Below are 20,823 nucleotides of genomic sequence, written 5' to 3' on the forward strand. Positions count from 1 at the left end.
AACTCATTGTCTTATTATGATTTATGAAATAATTTAACCTTTTTTCTCCTCGGTTCGAAATGCCATTATTATCATTGCATATGCTTCAACTTTAAAATTTATTGTTTTATTCATTCAGGTACGAAACATTTCCCACTAGAATGCTATCTAACAAGTGTTTTATCATTGTGAATACAATTTTTTAAAATCATGGTATTCTCTGATTATTAGTCCTAGATAGGGAAGCCATTGCTATATGTATATTTATTTTGTAATATACCATCTTGCTGAACATTATTATTTCTTATAGTACTTGAATTGGGAAAGCCAATATATGATTACATAATTTGTAAATGGTTACAAATATGTTTTCCCCTTTCATTTTGTTTTTATGTCTTGGTTAAAACTTTCAGAATAACTTTGAAAAGTAATGATCATTATGGACACTCTAGTTCCTGACTTTGATGGAACTGCATATAAAGAAGTAATGTGAACTTAAATGCCTACAAAAGCCTGGCAACAAATAAAAAATATACAGGCCAAAGTAAGAAACCAACAAGGCAAGTGGCATAAAATATAGTCACTACCACCTGTTCTCCATGGAGAGGAAAGAGTAGAGGATGCTGGAAACTGTGACAAATCCCAGTGTGTAGGGCTGGTCTGCAGTGAGTTGCCACTATTTAGCTATAGTTCATTGTCATGGGGCATAATTTACCAGTGCATGTCACAGTTAATTGCCATTGTGGGCATAATTTACCAGAAATTAAAAATACAGAAGTTTATATAATTTCTGAATGCTAGCAACTAGGGCAAATTAAAAACAAAACAATGAACAAACCAGCAACCTTATTTGTAGGTCATATCTGGCCCTCGGACTCCAAATTTATGACCTGTCCTCTGGGCTGCAGTTACACTAATGAGCATGATATTGGGCGTTGGTTCTACCTAGATTATTTTCATGTTACGAAAGTATATTTTAATTTATTCTTTACTAAGAAATTGTATCAAGGATGAATGCTTTTCTGATTTTGTGGAATAGATACTGTATCAGTACTGAGATGATTAACACAACTTTTATACTCCAAGAAAATTGTGCTTTTGTTGAAATTTTAAAATTTATTAGCATCAAGTTATCTATATTTTCTTATTATTTTCTTGATATATTCTGAGTTGAAAATTAATCATATTTTCTTATTAATATTTTATTAGTCTGCTAGCGCTGCCATAACAAAATACCCCAGACTGGGTGGCTTAAGCAACAGAAATTTTTTTTCCATGGTTCTGGAGGCTGAAAGTCCAAGATCAAGGTATAAGTGCGTTTGGTTTCCCCTGAGGCCTCTCTCCTTGGCATGTATATGGCCATCTTCTTGCTGTGTCCTTGCCCGGCCTTTTTTGTGTGCTTATGCATCCCTAGTGTCTCTTCTTCTTATAAGGATACCAGTCCTGTTGGATTAGCACCCCACTGTAAATGACCTCAGTTAACCTAATTTACCTGTGTAAAGTCCTTATCTCTAAATATAGTCACCTTGGAGGGGGTTAAAGCTTTAATATATGAATTTTGGAAGGACACACTTCATTCTGTAATATATTAGTACCTATTTTTTCTCCTTTAGAATTACTAGCACTTTCTTTTTTATTTGTACTTCCCCACAGAGTGCCAAGCATCCTTTTCTACCAGTGGCATATTCCCGCATACAGTCTTATGCCTGCTCAGTAAAGTTGGTAAATAAAACCAAGAGCAAGCACATGGGACTTTACACACAGGTGGAAGAGTGATACCTTAGGGAGTCCAAACAAGGTGCTTCTTTGACAAAGGGTATTTCTGAGGAGTGAGTGAGCCCTTTCTACCTCATGATAAAGAGTATAGACTCTGGAGACAAGCTTTCTAAATTCAATTGCAGATCTACCACGTAACTGTGTGAATTTGAAAAATTTACTTAACCTCTCTGTGCCTCAATGTTCACACATGTAAAATGAAGAAGTAATAGCACCTACCACCACAGCTGTTATTAGGATTAAATAAATTAATATTTGCAAAGTTCTTAGAAGATTGTCTGGAACGTTCTAGTTGCTTTAGAAGTTTTTGTAAATAATCGACTGCTCCAGCTGTTGCAGGAATAATAGCAGTGGACAAGCTAGAATGTATAAGCTCTGTTGTCAATAGTGTTACCACACAGTGGGGCCCCAGAAACCGGTGCTGATAAGGGGCCCGAATGGGATTCTATTTTATTTCTCCCTCTAAGTCACTTGCAGACATATCTGGCCCTTTGAACTAAGTGAACTTCTTTCAACATAGATAATTTGGAGATGAAGTTTTAACTACAAGTGATATTGTACTTGTGCCAGTTTAGCTCTGTAGGTTTAAGCCATGTCTGATTTATACTCCAACCTAGCAGATTAGTTCATACCAGTTAAACATAGCAATTCTTTATCATATTTTTTAGAAAATATTTTTTCTTGTCTTTCAAGTTGTTTGCCTTTTGTTTGTGATTTTGACATATTTAAAACCATTTCAATGTTTATGATGTTAACTCTTTTAATTTTTCCTTTTGCTATTTTTTTAACTGCTTTTGGGCTTTGGCATTTCTAACCATTTTAAGATTAGAAAACTTGTTTCCTTTATTTGCTGGGCAAGACATTCTCATGCAGGCCACAACACTGGCAAATAAATAAATACAGTAGTGATGAGATCAAAAACAGAAATTTAGCAGAGATGGAATCAAATATTAGCTGGAAATCTCATTTACTTAGAGAATCAAGTAAATTTTTGCCTTGCTAATAATTTTATTTCTCAGATAATCAAGGAAGTGATGAAGAAGACAACTATTATCAACTTAGTTATCTTTACTAGTTGCTTAGTAAAGTCTAAGTTTGGGCAAAAGTGACTGTGATGTCTTAGAATCTATGATAGGGTAGAGAAAGTTTGACAAAATAGTTGCCTGTTATAGACTAAAAGTGGCAAACATACAATATGCAAGCACCCTCTTCCTCATGCTAGGCCAATGGCTGTCATCAGTAATTAATAGAAAAAAACTTTTCTTCTGCAGAGCTTGGAAATGGTTTCTAATCCTTCCCAACCCGGTTCTTTATAGAGCCACTATTAACAGATCAACTTGACAAAGAGCTTTATTTTCTATCCCTTTTCCATATTATAAAGAAAAGTGTTTTTAAAGTTTCAAAAAATATATAGGTTAGGAGCTGATAATTACTGTGACAAAATTTATGTCACTCTTTATTAATATACTCATATATCACTTGTCACATCTAATTATAATAGACTCCTTAAATAATGGTCTCTCCTGCTGGATCAATAAGGTTCTCGATGGTGGGGACTAAGCCTTCTTCATCTTTGTACTTGTGATGTCTTATGAAGTGCCTAGTGGCATATCAAACTGATTCAAGAATGCTAAATTGTATAGCGTTACTAATAAATATGAAAACGTTATACACACACACACACACCCCATACACACACACTTAGAAATTTGTATGTTTGAAAACTATTTTTGCACACATTGTTTTATTTGATTAAATAGTCTACCATTTCCAGGAGGGAAAAAAGCTGCATCAAAATAGGAAAATAAGGGTCTTTGAAGAAAATTTTCAATTTAAGATTAAAGTAGGGCATGCTCTTTTTGTGGTAACAATTGATTTTCCCAGAAAAACAAGATTTATGAAGGAAGGATAAGCTGTATTGGCTAAATACTGAGGAATTCTTTACAATGCGAGGGGCAAAAATGAGTCTCTGAAACTATGTCAAGCTTTGGGGTGTCATTTCCTCTGGTATGGGTCAACTTGGTAAAGGCTTAAACATAGTACTTACAAGGAAATTAAAGATGTTCACTTAATTGAAAGAAAAAAAATTGTATGCTGCTTTACTAAGTAGATGTAATGATTTTTTTTTTTTTTTTTTTCTGCAAAAGGAAACAGTTACAACCCAGGTCAAAGCTAGAAAACTCCCGAGAACATTGCTGGTCAACTGTTCAGCAAGACCATGTTTCTACTTGCATGACAAGTGAAGGCAATTCATTCTCATGACAATGTCAAGACAGAACGGCTAAAATGAAAACAGTGGTGAGTGATGTGGCACTGCTTGACCTTTTTCACGAGGGAAATGTGAATATAAGAGAAAGTAATTTAAACAGAAGTAAAATGGGGCTGCCTTTAGTTAGCAAAATCCCTGAAGCCCCTAGTCATTCTTCTGTACCATGCAATTCCTGTAGTTACACTGCCCTAGAGCAAAGTTATTTGGATTGGTAAACACAGACCAGAAAAAAAAATTCAAAAAACAGGGAAACAGTGAAGGGATAATAGCCTTGACATCGCTAAATAACAAGTCAGAAGAAGTTAGAGATTCCATTGATGATAACTTTATGTTGAAATGATATTTCAGGAAGATTAATTTACTGGGTGTTTTCATCTTCATGGATTGAAGGGGGAGAGAGAAAATCTAACCAAAGATTAACAGCTTAAAAATCTACTGCAAAGATCTAGGTGTAACTTTATCACATTTCGAGCTATAAGAATGGCAGTTTGGATGAAAGAAAGGGTGGCAACAAGGACACTACAAAGAGAGCAGAGAGAGGGTTTGGGGACCACATATATGAAGTGTGGAAAAGAGGGAGAAATAAAATGCATGATTTTCATTATCAGGTGGTCATTTTAGTATCACATAAATTATTCTAAAGTAAGATTTCGATTTTAAAAAGAAAACATGCTGGGTTTTTTTTTTTTCCTGACTTGGTACTAATTCCTTTTCTCTGCATTCTTTCATCATTGAGAATATGTAATTAAAAGTCAACACAATGTAGTGGAGACGATGGTGATTTGGGTCAAGGTTATCAAGTCCAAGTTCCAGTTCTCCTCCTGAGTAACTCTGTGATTTACCCTTTCAAAGCCTCAGTGTCCACAGCTGTAAGATGACATAGGGCCAGGCAATCTTAAGTTCTATTCCATTTCTAAATTTCTACATCAACTTTTCTACAGTTTGTAAATATTTTCTTCTAACGAAATGTGAAACAGTGGCATTTCTATAAATGGTGTTGCCCCTTACAGTGTAGAATTTTCCTTGACCTTTATCATTAAATTGGCATCTACCTTTAGGTTTAAAGACTTTCATAAATTCCAGTTTGTGAACTCAGGGAAATGGAAAGATCAGAAGAATAATTTAATGCTGTTACAGGCAGTTGAACGGGCCAGGAAAACAGAAAATGAAACTAAGTCAACAAGCAAAATGATGGATGCCACACAAGCCAAGGGGTGTTTTAGGAAGGAGAGAGATGCCACTGCAGCATACCACATGGGGCGTTAAAGCGAGGAAGGACATCAACGCAGCCCTTGAATATAGGAGGAATTCAGCTCATTTCTTTTTTTAACCCTCTAGCAAAATCTCCATTTGTCAAATTGAACCCAGATTAAAGTAACAACAAGGTGAGTAATGAGAGAAAGAAAGATAAAACTTGCCTTGATGATTTAACCTCAAACTACAGTAAGTCACATAAACACCTTTGAGTATTTTCATTTGTGCCAGCCTTGGGGCAGAGGGATTTCTGAGACTGCAGAAAAGTTTCTTTCTGTCTAAATTCTGTCCACTTCTCTTATAGAATTATCAATAGCTAAAATTCTTTTAATCTTGGAAACATATCACTTACTCCTGAATTAGGAATTAAGTAAAAAAAAAAAAAAAAAAAAAAAAGCTATCCTTGGAGATGATGACATATTGACTTAAATGCATATGAAATTGAGAGTGAACGGTAGCACATTTTGCCTGAAAATAGATTTTGATAGCACAGAACCAAAGAGCTGTTTCTGAAATCAAGAAGGCTGCTATACAGAGAAAAGATCATTCAAGATAGGAGAACGGAGGCATTGAGCAACCAACTTGCCTCTTGCACTTAACAAAAACTAACTTATTTGATTCTCAGTCATTGTAACTGCCCTCAGGACTCATATTTGTGTTGATGATTTCAGTTAACGGATAATGGTTTCTAGATCTTTTCCCACTCCTTGAATCCTTCTGCCCAAGGCCTCAGCCTTGTCGCTTCTCTGTTGCTAGAAATACAATGGATAAAATGACTGCTAGAAAAAAACTGGGAGAAAGAAATCAAGGGTGTATCTCCCACTTAGTAAACCTATGTTGTCTTTCCAAACTCCTGTTTCTTTGAGCCTGACTGGATGGAGCCTCTTCAGGAACAAATACTCCCATGTTGAAGGAAATGCCTAAGAATCAAGATTATTGAAAAATGAACCCACAAATGCACTAAGTTTCTGGAGGAATAAATGCGTGCCTTTATCAGAAACAACTTAATCATTGGACTTAAAGATTTGCTTTGAAAGCACCAGTTAAGTCTTCTGAACATTGCACACTGCTCTTTATTATTATTGCTAATTGAAAATCCATAATGTGAACTAAGCACCTTTTTTAGTAACGGGAAAAAAGATGAGTTCAGCTACTGTGGTTTGACAGGTAGCCCGGATGCTGCTTTCTAATGATGTCTTAATGTAAAATTATCCATAGAAGAGAAAAAAGAACATATTTGTGTCATGCATTTAAAGAAATGATGACTCAAGTGTGCAGGGCTTGAATGAATAGTGTTTTCATTTCTGAACTTCAGCAAACCTTGCTGATATTTTTAGCTGCCCTTAAACAGTCATGAGAATTAGCTCAGCGTGTGAAAGAAATTAGGTCAAAGTTTTAAGGAAAACAGGATGAGGGAAAAATTGTTTACACGGAAAACATGAGCAATGGCACAAGTCCTGCCCTTCTTTTGATTGCCAGTGCCCTCAGCAGAGCTATTGCAGTGGTGATGCGGAGGCGGAGCATGGAGAAAGCCAGTCAACAGCACACGGGATGTTGCCTTGGCCATCTGCAAAATGCAGTTTTATGGCTTAGCCAGAAGACCAGGTTTGGGACTGCCAATTTTTGTTTCCAAAAATCTACTAATTTGGTGAGTGGGAAAAAAATCAGACTTTTAAAAAACTTTTATTTCGAAATAATTTTAAATTAACAGAAGAACTACAGAGATGGTATAGAGAGTTTTCATATACTTTTCACTCAGTTTACAATAGCTAAGAATTTTAGCTATTGACGATTCTATGTTAGCATTTTACATAGCCATGACACATTATCACTGCTAAGGAAGTAACATTGGTATGATACTATTAATTAAACAACAGATTTACTCTTCTCTAGAACTGGTTTTTCTCTTTTAGTTCCTTTGTCTTTCCATGTAAATTTTAGAATCAGTTTGTCAATATCTATGAAAGAGCTTGCTGAGATTTTGGTGAGAAATGCATTGAATTTATAGATCTACAAACAACAATATTGAGTCTTAAAATTCATGGACACATTTTATTTCTCTAGTTAGTTCTTTGATCTCATTATGTTTTGTACTTTATATGGAAATAGTGCACATTTTCTGTAATTTATGCTTAAGTATTTTGGTCCTATTGTACTTAATATTGTTTTTTAAATTTCAAATTTCAATTTGTCAGTGCTAGAACTAGAATATAGGAATATAATTGACCTTTTGTATATCGACTTAGTATTTTCTATCTTGCTAAACTCAATGTTTCTAGAAGCATTTATATAATTTCTTTGGGATTTTCAATGTAGACAATCACATTGTCTGCAAATAGAGATAGTTTTATTTCTTCCTTTCCAATATGTATCGCATTTATGTATGCATGTATGTATGTATGTATGTATGTATGTATGTATGTATGTATGTATGTAATCATTTAGTCTTATTGCACTGGGTGAGGTTTCCAGCATAATGTTGAAAAGGAGTGGTGAGAGAGGACATCTTGTTCCCTGTCTTAGGGGGAGAGTATTTAGCCTCTCATCATTGAGAGTGATGTTGGCTGTAAGTCTTTTGTAGATACCTCTTATTAAGTTAAAGAAGTTTTTCCTATTTTACTTTTACAATGAGTCCTTTTTTTAAATTAAGAATAAATTTTGAATTTTTTCAAATGCTTTTAATGCATATACTGTTATAATCCTATGGGTTTTCTTAGTCTCCTGATATGGTGGATTTCATTGATTGATTTTTTTTAATGTTGAGCCAGCCTTGCATTCCTAGGATGAATCCTGATTAATTATCATATATTATCTTTGATTTAATTTTCTAATATTTTGTCGAGGATTTTTACATATATGTTCATGAGGAATATTGGCTTGGATTTGTCTTTATGTATAACTAAAAATATTATTACATTTTTATTGTATGAATATGGCATGTCTTTACATGTTTGCTTTAGGTATTTAGCTTGCTTGTCGTTCTCTGAGCTTCTTGGATGTATTTTTTTTCTGTGTATCTGTTACCAATTTTGGAAAATTCTCATATATTAATTCTTCAGATGTGACTATCATTTCATTCTCTCTTTCTCTTTGCCTGGGATTCGAATGACGTATATGTTAAGTTGTTTGATGTCCCATATCTCTTGAATGCTCTGTTCTGACTTTTCCATTTTTATTTCAATTTGGATAATTTCTATTGACCTATCTTTAAGTTTACAGATTATTTTCTCAGCTGTGTTGAGTCCACCGACAAGCCCGAAGTCACAAGATTAAGTCACTCTTCATTTCTGTTACTGTGCCTTTGATTTCTAGTGTTTCCATTTGATTTTTATACCTACCTGTTATTGCCTGTTCTCTACCTTTTCTTTAGAGTCTTTAAAATCATAATCAATTATGAGATTATTTCCAGTCTTCTACTTGCTTTGCGTTTAATTTGTTCTTTCGATTTGTAAAATGGATGCACAGTCTGAATCTGAGTCTGATGATTGCTTTTGCCTTTCGGCCTATTTTTTTCCTTACCTTTTTCTATGCCTCTTAATTGTCAATAACAGCCAGATACGTTGTATAGGACAGCTTATACTGAGAGAAAAATATTTTATGCTTAGAGATGAGGACACCTTTCCTTCTACTGTACCTTTAACGTGGTGGTTTGTGTTAATATTGTCTTAAGTTCAGCTGTGTTTGCAATGTACTGTTGCTATAGTTCCCCTCAGTAAATCATGTTATTTTGGTAATACCTTGTGTCGAGTGTAGGCTTATGTACCATAGTGTTTTTCCTCAGTGTATGCTCCCCAGAGAGAATCTGTCTCTTGAAGTTCTTTCAGAAATACCTCCCTATTGTTTTCGCTCAGCCCGTTATTGTGCTGGTAGGAGGTATGGGACAGTGAGTGTTCTCCGATGTTATAATGAAACCCTACCCTAAGGCAGACAATGGGCATTTGGGGTCTTCCCAAGCACTCCTGCACTTCCTCGAGCTCTAATGCAGGGCTAAGCATGTATTTCTGCTTCTCCCAAAGAGATGGAACATTTTTAGTTTTCTTGTTTTCTTACTCTAGATGCAACAGACTTCAACCAGTGTACTAAGGCAATAGTTTTTATTGCTCTTTGCAGTTTAAGACTCCCCTCGCCACCTAGGGAAATAGGGGAGATGGACCTGGGAAGAATTTTAGCAAGGGCTGCTATTTCCTTCTCCAAGCCAGCACTATGAGGGAAGCTTTTCCAGAATTCTCTATGACTATGTTGAGGAGTTTATGGAGAAAAAGCCTATAAGAGGGTGAAAAACCCCTATATCTGCATCACCCAGAGACTTCACACTAGCTCACATTTGCTTCTAGCAATTTGTCAATGTTTTCACTGAATCACCTTTCTAGCTTATATATTATCGAGAGACATGTGCCATGGGTAAGCAAATGCTCAGTTCCTAGCTACAGGCATCTGTCTCTCTCCAGACTGATTAGCGGTTGAGTTTCAGTTCTCAGATAGGTTCAATAGTAGTTGTTAATTTTCCACTTGTCTGGCTTTTTTCTTATTTTAAGGTCTAGAGGAATGCTATTCCCAGCTTTATACATATATAAATAGAAAAACTTAATTAGTAGAATTTTGATGTGCTTTTCAGCTCTTAAATTCTATGGTATCTAAATTACTGACCTCCATGTATTTTGTTTTGTTTTGTTTTGTTTTCTCTTTTCTCTTAGGCATATTTTGTGCAAGAAATTTATAAATCTTTTGAGGTCTTTGTAGAAAGTCTTTTTAATTAGGACCTTCCTAGTAGAAAGTCTTCCTTTCATCCTTCTTTCCTTCTTTCTTCCCTCCCTCCCTTTCTTCTTTCCTTCCTCCCTTCCTTCCTTCCTTCCTTCCTTCCTTCCTTCCTTCCTTCCTTCCTTCCTTCCTTCCTTCCTCCCTTCCTTCCTTCCTTGTGTGGATCCTTTGCTTCTATTTTGGATCAAGTTTTGATGACTGATCTGATTTTGTTAATGGGTATAGATGTATTCAGTGTTTTAATTTCTTACTGGATAAATTTTGTAATTTGTGATTTTTTCCACAAATTTATACATATTGTACACATTTTCAAATTTACTAGCATAAAATTATTCCTAATTGTCTCTTATAATTTTTATCAGCGAATATGTCCCATTTTTCATTCTTAATATTGGTATCTTTCCCTTTCCTGATGCTTTATCCCCCTTTTTTCACCCTCAACTTGGTCACATTTGGCAGTTTGTCTGTTTTGTTTTTCCAAATAACGGACATTTTGTTTGATTGGTTCTTTTTAATCATTTTCATCTTATATATCAATTTCTACTTTATGTATCAATTTCTACTTTTATATATGACCTTTTCCTCTCATATACATGACTCAGGTTTAGTTTGCTATGAATATTTTTACTTCTTGAATTTGTACTTTGCTCATTATTTTTCAATTTACATTTAAATTGTACAATGTACATTTTCCAATGTACATGTAAAATTATAAATGTATCTTTTAAATATTGTTTTAGCTGTATCACACAAATTTTGATATATAGTATGCTGCTTATTGTGCTTTGGTTGTTAATATAATTTCTAGTTTGATTTATTCTTTGACTCATGAATTATTTGGCATTTTCTTTTTATAATTTTTTAAATTTTACTATATTATGCTAAAAGAATATTATTTACATTTATTTTACTTGTTTGGTATTTTTTGAAACTTTGTCGGTAGCTTAGAAAGATTTTTTTAGGGAAATTTTCTATATGCAGGTTTACATATGTCTTTAGACATAATTTTTCTAAAGTTTTCCTTATCTGTTATTTGAATCTTCTATATTTTTCCTACTTTTTGGCTGCTATACTTTTAATATCTGAGATAGATATTCGAATCTCCTAATATTATTATGTATTTTTCTGTTTCTACTTGTACTTATGCCTTTTCTTTTCTTTTTTCTTTTCATTCACTCATTGTTTCTTTTTTTCTTTCTTTCTTTCTTTCTTTCTTTCTTTCTTTCTTTCTTTCTTTCTTTCTTTTCTTTTCTTTTCTTTTCTTTTGCTTTATATAGTTCAAGGTTGTAGCATTAAGTGCAAACAGACTTGGAATTTTTATGTCTCCCTAATATTTTTCTCTTTTCTCATAAAATTAAGACTCTTTCTCTTTTCTTCTCTAATAATGCTTGTACTTTAAATTATAGTTTTCTAGTGCTAGCATGGCTACATCATTTTTCTTTTCATTTATTATTTTTTTATTTAATCTATTTCCATAACTTTATTTTCAAATTTTCAATTTCAACATATTTTCTCTTATAAACAACATATATTTAGATTCCTTTTTAAAAACCCAGCGTTACTTATAAATAGCATATTATTGAATTTTTATCAAATTTAATTTATTTACATATATTATGATTAGTGATTTATTAGATATTGTTATTTTATTTTGTGTTTTTAGATATATTTTTATTTAAAATTTCCATTCTTTATTAGATCTTTTTATTTTTAAAATTTTCTTTTCATGTCCTCTACTAATTTGGAAGTTATATCTTATATTTCTATTACTTTTATGTCTTTTCTTAAAATTTTAATATACTCTTTTGCTTTAACAAAATCTAAAGTTAACTTGTCTATACTCCTTTCAAATAATAGAACACTCTTATGTTACTCTAACTTTAGTCACCAACCCTCATTTTCATGTTATCGTTTTCCAGCATTTTTATTTTTCTTTATTTTAACCACACATCCAATTTTGTCTTATTCATTTTTTAAAACTTAATGTTTTAATTTTTAAAATAGATTTGCTTATTTTACTAATTTGTTTACATTGCTTCACACAATTCACTCTTTCCTTTTAGATTTAATTTCCTTTTACTAAAGTATATGTTTTAGTAGCACTTACCGTGGATGTCTATGTAGTCATATCTCTCAATCTGTCTCTAAAAATATTTTTATTTCCCCTTCCTTTTAATTGATGGTTCAACACTTGGAGGATGGTATTTCATTGTCCTTTGGACTCTAATGTTGCTGATGAGAATTTTATAATTTTTTTAAAAGTAATCTGTCTTTTTTACTAAGTTTATGTTTTTTCTATTTAGCTTTAATGTTTTACAGTTTCTCTGCTTTTTGGACTTATTTTTCCCTGAATTCTCACTGTGCTTCTATAATCTAGGAGTTCATGTCTTCCATCAATTCATGGACATTTTCAGCCATTATCTCTTTCTGAATGTGGAAAAATATGGTAGGAGCCAAATTATGAGTACAGAATCAAGCATCTTTCCCTTTAGCCTTCAAGAGCATGATTCACTAACATTTAAGAGTATCCAGGCTATAATAGTTTGGGAGTAAGGGACAAGAGAAGACATGGGCTTTTCAAAGCTTAGCCATTGAGCCGTCACAATTCTAATTTCCAATATCAGGCAAATCAAGACATAGTTAAAAACTAACAGGGAGCACCCAGCATTTTAGTTGATGGGTAAGGAGGAAGGTTAAAGGGCATCTAATAGATTGGTTGATTGATTGATTGATTGATTGGTCAAATATTGACTTAATATTTTCTGAGTACTAAGCAGTGAATTGGACTTTTTGAAATTTGGAAATAAATAATATTTATGTCACCTTATGGACATGGACTATAGACTAGTGGTTACCAGAGGGTTGGGGATGTGGGGAGTGGGGAGGTACGTGGGGCAAAAGGGGTCAAATATAGGGAGATAAGGAGAGAGTAAAGTGGGCGAAGGGGAGCAAATATATGATAGCTGAAGGAAACTGGACTTTGGGAGGTAAACACACAATAGAATATACCGACATCAAATGATAATGTACACTTGAAAATTATATAATTGTGTTAACCAATGTTACCCCAATAAATTTAATTAAAATAATAATAATAATATTATTTATGTCTCAGCTTTAACGATAGTCTGAATCAACTAGCTCAGTGTTTATCATTTAAAAAAAAGCCATTTTAAAACAAATATTTCAGACATTCTTGGGCTTATTAAGATACCGTTGAAAAGTCTTAGTACATATTTTCTACTCAAAATATTGGCTGCATTCTACATATATTTCCCTATACTGTTTATCACAGCCTGAATTGTCTGGAGATGGGCTTTAAATGACCAGGCTTAGTAAAGTTAAGCTGTTATATTTATGGAAGTAGAACTCCATGTGGGGTAGTGAAAATATCATCTTTGGATGAATGCCTCTTCACACCTTCCCAAGGGTCAAACTCTTTAATGAAGGACTCAATGACCTTGTGCAGTTTCTCTGGGGAGCTGTATTAAAAATTTCCCGGTTAAAGGAAAGTCTGAAATTTTAGATGTTATCACTAATGAATGTGAAAACTAATGGGAGTTTCATTGTTTTAATTCTGTATCCAGGGACTAAGTTGGATGGTCATAAAGAGAAAATAGGATCAAATTTGAATTAAAAAGTTGTGTGTTCTTTTGTAGAGTAATGCAAAAATTTAAACTTTGCACATGTTTTGGGGAATAAAAGAGGAAGTTTTGGAGAAAGAACTTCTGGAAACAAATGTGCATTAGGCCTGAGCACACTATGTTTTTCTAATCTAATAAAAATACATGTAAAAGACTCTGTCTGAACTGAAAGTTAAAATGAACGTAAACCTTAATTGAAGCCAAGAAAGGCAGGGTATCAGAGTTTTGTTTTGATATCCTAATTGCTAAGAGCTAAACTTGTCATCATTTTCTCTGATGTCCTGCTCCTCCTTCAAAAACAAAACAAAACAAGAACAAACTCATGACATCCTTTCCCAAGATCCTATAACTAATTAGGTGATTATATCCCTTAGTTGTGAATTGTGGATTATGATTTGTATATTTCCACTAGACAAAAAAATTTGGTGAACCTTTCTTTTCTTTTAATTATAAAATTAATATTTTACTCTTTTCCCATATGTTTTATTATAATATTTAAAAATTTTTAAATCAGCTAACACATTTACTTCCTCAGGGATTCTGATATGCCCCTTGTGGCATTTAATCTCCAAGGATGGTCTCTAATGAGTCATACTTCCAGGTATTCACAACCTTGCACGTCCCTTCCCACAATATATACCTCCCAAAGGTAATTCATGACCATTTGATTTTAGAAGCCTCAAACTGCCATGTAAGAAGTCTAAATACCTTGCTAGTGAAGCCACATAGAGAGAAGTGATCCCGAGGCAACCTGGATAGGGAGAAATGTCAGCTGTCTCAGTGTCCCAGTTGATCCTAGATAAGCTTCAGCCTCTTTCACAATCTATTTGCAACCTTGTCACAAACTCTTGAGTTGCCCCCAAAAAAACCTGACAGAAAGTTCAACTGAGCTAGCTCAGTAAATCCAGAAAACCATGAAATGTAATATATATTTGTTGTTAGTTTAAGCTACTGTGGGGGTTCAGAATGAGTCATCCCAAGATGTACCTCTGTGGTGTGCAGATTTTTTTGAGCTAAAGGCAACTTTAGCCACAGGCTCAAGAGTGACTTGTGCTCCCTCCTTAAGGACCTAGAAGAACTTGAATTCAGGCCCTTGCCCATAAAAGATTAATGGGGATAATCTCTTTTGATTTATCTTTAGGGAAGGACAAACTTTCATTTCCTAAACACTTGCTCTTTGAATGACCCTGTAACGACCCTTTGAAGCCCCCAAAAGTGCCTTACCTCATCTCTAGCTCAGAATGTCTTTTACACCCATGTGCCTTTCTGTCTCTGAACCTCTCATGCATGTGGGGTCTCTGATTCTCATGTATGCAGGGTTCTCACACATATGTATTATTAAATTTGATTATTTTCTCTTGCTTGTCACATGTCTATTTGGTTATTAGACCAACCAGAAGAGCCTTGAGGGTACAGGCAAGTTTGTTCCCCATGCTTCCAAGTTTTGGAGCAGTAAGTAGCCAGAAATAGCCCTTAATGGGCAGCTTGTCTCCTCCTTCTATTCCCGTTCTTCACTTCTGAAAATATCTTGTACGATAAGATTTGAGGGCACTAAGAAGAATGAATAACTTTGACTGAAAAGTCATTCTAGAAAAAAAAAATTTAAATACCATACTTCAGACACTTTATATTAAAGAGCCAACATTATAATCTCTACTTTCAAATTTGTATTTCTGTAAACATTTATAGTCATACTTATAACTTTATATCTCAAGATGAAGAAAGGAATCAGAGAAACTCAATACCCAGCATTATACTATAGTATAATGCTCCCAAACTGATCTACAGATCCAATTTAATCTCAAGTGAAATTTTAGAAAATATGTGTGGGAGGTGATGGATTGACAAGATTATTTTAAAGTTTATATGGACACGCAAAGGCCATGAAAAACCAATGTTGAGAAAATTTTCAACTTAGAGGGCTTACACTGTGAGTTATCAATAATTATTTTAAAGCTATAGTGATAGAAACAGTGTAGTACTAGTGCAAGGATAGATGAATAGACCAATAAAACAGAATTCAGAAATAGACCTGCATGTACATAAAAACTTGATTTATAAAAAAAAGTTTAAGTATGCAGCAGTAGATAAAGAGGGACTTTTTAATAGGTAGTGATGGGTCAATTAGACACCTACATGTGAAGAAATAAATCTTGACCCATAACTTATACCATATCCAAAATTCAATTTCAAATCGCAATGAAGACCTAAATATGAAATATCATACAATTTCTATAAATTAACAAAAGAGAATATCTTCATGAACTTTAGATGAGAAATGATTTTTCATACCAAAATAATTAATTGTAGAGACAAACTACTGGTATATTGGACTTTATTAAGAATGCAGAGTGAAAGGCAAACCACAGAATGGGAGAAAATATTTACAACATACATTTTTGTCAAATGATTCATATACAAACTACATAAAGAATTTTTGAAAATCAGTACTAACTGATGAGAAAACTAATTTTAAAAGGAGGAAAAGTTTTTTGACTGTAAAAAATTATACATATATTTGGTCTTTGTTCCTGGTTCCTAAATTATTAGGTAATTTAGGATTATCAGTGCTTGCAAAGGTATATCCCTTGTGTAGAATACATAATTGTAGAACTTAGAAATTTGGAACATATGAGTGATCTAAATTATTTCCTTACCTCTAAAATGTATGATTATGACCCTCATAGTGTGAGAAAAGAAAACCTGATCCAATAAGTAATGGTAAATAAATAGAAACTTTTTGGTAAGTGTCAAGGCTATAATCCTGTGGAGTAAATTTTATATGTACCGAATAATTCATATGAGGTGATGGAATGTTTAGCATCAGGTGTCAGGAAAGATGGGCTAATGACTTTTTCTCCTTTTTTCCAAAACCTTTGACTTTATAAACTTTTTAGAATGGCTTCATTTCATATAAAATGTGCTGCGTATCTCCATCATTAACAGATGTTAAAGGGTAGGGGAGTGAGCAAAAGATAGCTGTGAACTTCAGCTCTAAAAGACCAGCTACCTCAGCAATAAAGACACATAAACCTCAGTTGCCCTTGGCTGTAGTTAGCATAGAAAACCAAAACCAGGGCCAGCAGTGCCCTATAACAGAAGGATCTCATACTGTTTCTCTAAATACATGTCACCCTCCCGTATTTTGTGGAAAGCCTTTGATGTCGATTTGCAGATGGATGCCCTGGACTTTTCCTTCTGCTTATGCAAACAAAGCAAGGCGACTTGGGTTTTTCTGGCAAATACTGTCAGATGTTTTACACTCAGCCACAAAAATTAAGTGAAATTTTTCTTGCTCAAAACTCTAATACTGACCATAAATTAAAACACATGCACATATGTACTCACACAAAATTTTTGTGAGAAAGAAAACGAAACCAAGGTCCAGCCAGTGTCTGCACAAAAAATTCTTTAAAAAAAACCCCCAAACCCTGTGAAAAAATGTTTTTACTAATTTGTCCTGTCATTTTAAAAAAATCATATATTCATCATATAAGTCCCAAACTCTGGCCCCATTTAAAAATAGTCAAATTTTAAAAGTTTCTATTACTTAAAAACAAAATTCTTCCTAAAATGTTTTAGCCAAAATTGTTATATACTTATTAGCAGTGTTCAAATGAATTACTCCTAAGATTCAAAATAGTTTAATGGTCTGACTCCAAATATAATAGCAAGTCCACACTTGTTAGCTTCAAATTTAAGTATAATCCAAATATCAACTAGAATTACTTTGTACCATAAGATCTTGATAAGATTGGCTCAAAACGTGTTCACTTTAAGAAATTTTACAACCCTCTTCACCTTCAGGGTGTGAAGAAAGAAGAAAGAGTTAAAAGGCTTCTGTTCTCATAGCCCCTTCTGGCTTTGAGATTCTGCTTCTATTGAATTAGTTTATAAAAATTTTTTGCCATCTTACACGTGAATTCTGCTCCAAAGAACATCTCAAACTTGGAATACATTACTTTTCTATGATTTCGTAAACTGTATCTTCTCTTATAGGTAGATAGAAGATAGATATAGATAGATAGATGATAGATGATGACAGAGGATTGATAGATGATGATGATGATGATGATGATGATAGATGATAGATAGATAGATAGATAGATAGATAGATAGATAGATAGATATACAAATAAATACAAACACAAATAGTAGACATTCTGTTTCTAAAATATATTTTGGTTATCCTACCTCAAGCCAAGCTATTCTGGAAGGCATCCTGGCTTTCTGCCACTTGATTACTCCTCTTTTCCCTACCTCCTCTTTTCTCGTATCCTACCTCTTGACTGCTCATAGAAGTCTGCATTCTGGTCACTTGATTATGAAGAGCATTTCAGTTCCTTCTAGACCTTCCAGCACCTTTCCATATCAGAAATGTGTTAAGTTGTTCAGCTAAACAACAGGGCTCTCTACTCCTTAGGAGCACAAAGTACTAGCAGTTACATTTAGATTTTTCTCCAACCAGACCCCCTTCTAAGAAAGCAAGAGTAGTTTTAAAGATTAGTTGTTTCATACTCTATTACATGCAGTTACATGTTACATCGTTTCTCACAAGCTCAGGATTTTGTAAGTAGGGAATGCTGAAGGTATTCAATACTGAAGTTTTGAATTTGACTTTGAATGGTTATTTGTTCATAATTATAATATGTTAATTGTCACAGTCAGGGCAGCATAACTCATGAAAGTGGTCCAGTAAGAATAGCTCTAGGCAAGGAAGATGCTCTCTTGCAGAATCTTGTAGATTGTTATCTAGCGACCCAACCATGGACCTTCTAGTTCCTAATAACACTCTTCGGCTTAACTATTGGCATCTACTTTCCCAACTCTAGTATTTAATTGTAGATTTCCTTAATTGGCTGTAGCTAACTATGCTCATTACTGTTCCTCATATCTCAGACCAAGCATCATTTACTTGTGTATACCTGGTTGGTAACAATTCCCCAAGACTCTGTTTACCTCTTGTTTCACACCAAGCTGATGACACTATTCTGCTGGAGCCTTTCTACTTTGAGGTAATACAGAGAGGGACTTCACCCTGGAGATGGAAAAACCTCCATTTGGAGAGATTACAGAGTCTGTGAGTATATAATGCATTCATCTCTTCTTTTTGGAGTGTCCATTAGAGATTTATGGCAATCTTTGGGAATTGTAGGATTTCTACATGTTGATAATTGTTGCCTACATGCAAGCTCCAGCATCCTTGTAACCTACAAGATGAAGATAAGTTGATTTCACAGTCACTCTCTAAACTGGAAAAATACACTGACCAGCTTCACAGGTACATACCACAGTTCCTTTCTCATTAAATGAAAGTTTTTCATGAAGTCGTGAGGTCCAAAAGATGTGGCTCTTTCTGACAAGTAATAAATGTTTTCTAATAATTCAAAGGTATAATTTCATTCTTCAACACTTTAAAACCTGCTTTCTGGCCCAAATATTGACCATTTTTGATCCTGTCTAGTAGGGAAGAATTGACAAGAAGAACAAAGGAGAATGGACTTTTGCACATACACATCCAGGCAGAATCCAGAACCTCAACTACATCAACCCAGATAACCCTTGGCCTGTTATCACCTAACAATGAGCTGATATAGCTACCTTGAACAGATCTGTCAACTGACTGGCAGGAGGCCTAACTAATAAGTCATAGAAGTCAGTATAAACAGCTCTGGGTTCTAACTAGGAGGTCAATTCAAGAAGACCTTTGTCATGTTGACTTATTAATCCACATTCCTTTCAGCTCTGACTTTCCTGGGTAATTTTTCGAAGCTAATGGTTGAGATTAGGATGGAAGACCAGCTCTGTTTCCACAGGTTTCATGAGCTCAGAACGTCAAAATGTAAAAAGTAGAAAATGGGGTCACAGGAAGAGGAGAAGAGAAAGAAGGAGAGAAGCAGTAGTATTTACTGATCAATTCCTATAAGATGCCAGGTGTTTGTTTTCTATTATTGCTAATATTCATAAAAACCTGGCATGGTAGGCTTTATGATTCTATTTTTACAATGAGTAATTTCGATGCAGAAAAAGGAAGTAAACTGCTCAAAGTCATATAGATAGGAGTGATAGAGATGAGATTTAAAGTCAGGTCTAATTATAGAACCCACATTCTTTCCGCTAGTCACGACATTCATAAGAGCAAAATGTGTGAGAATTGTCTCTTATTGAGCCTCTGTATACGGACATTATTCAAAGCGCTTTATATCTATTTTCCCTATTCTTATTATAATCCAGTGTATTGTTATTATACCTATTTTACAGATGGGAATACCAAGGCTTAAAGAGATAAATTAACTTCACCTAACTTTCAAAATTAGTAAGTTGCACAACTGCAATAGCTTCACTAACCAAACTTCATTTTGGGGGGAATGGCATCCACTATGGTAGAAAGATTGTGGATGAACCCGAAGCCAAGCCCCAAATTCAAGGGATTCTTTACTTTCCAGAAATATTCAGATGATACATTCCCTCATGTTGGACTGTCTTCAATTTATCTCACATTTCTGGAGGACTCTTCAAGATGCTCCAGCAATTAAAGTGCTCCTGCCCTTCAGTCCTTGGCACACCATCTCCAATTTCATGGGGAGATGAAATATCAACATGGGAAGCAGGATCAAAACCAAGGGCTCTATGCTTTGTCAGCAGACCTACCATCCTTCCTTCTCTCCCACTATTAAATTCTGCTGAAGTTCAACCTTAACCACAATCCAGAAAATGCAATCATGTAAAAATTGCTACTTTTCAACCACAGTACTTTCCTTCACTTTTATCTACCACCTGGGTGACTTTCATCAGTGACTGCCTGACACAAGCTTTCTTAAAGTGTGTTTTATAGTCCATTTAGATCTAAGGCAGTAGGTACGCTTGTTAAAAATCCAGATTCTGAGATCCCATCCAAGGTATACTGAATTATTATCTCCAGGAGTGAGGCTCAGAGACATGCACTTTTAACAAGGCTGCCTCAAAGTCCGGTCTGTTTTCATGTTTACTAAGTTTGAGAAACACTAACTTAGCAGAACATGGTGAACCATGGAATCTGCATGTCAAGCTTAGTGGTACAAAAACTTGTTAACAAATATGCAGATGACATTCTCAATATAGGGAATTAGGTCTGTCTCCCCTTCTCTGAGCTCTAATACTGGA

Source organism: Rousettus aegyptiacus, unplaced genomic scaffold (assembly GCF_014176215.1).
Source record: "Rousettus aegyptiacus isolate mRouAeg1 unplaced genomic scaffold, mRouAeg1.p scaffold_m13_p_10, whole genome shotgun sequence".
NCBI classification, from domain to species: domain Eukaryota; kingdom Metazoa; phylum Chordata; class Mammalia; order Chiroptera; family Pteropodidae; genus Rousettus; species Rousettus aegyptiacus.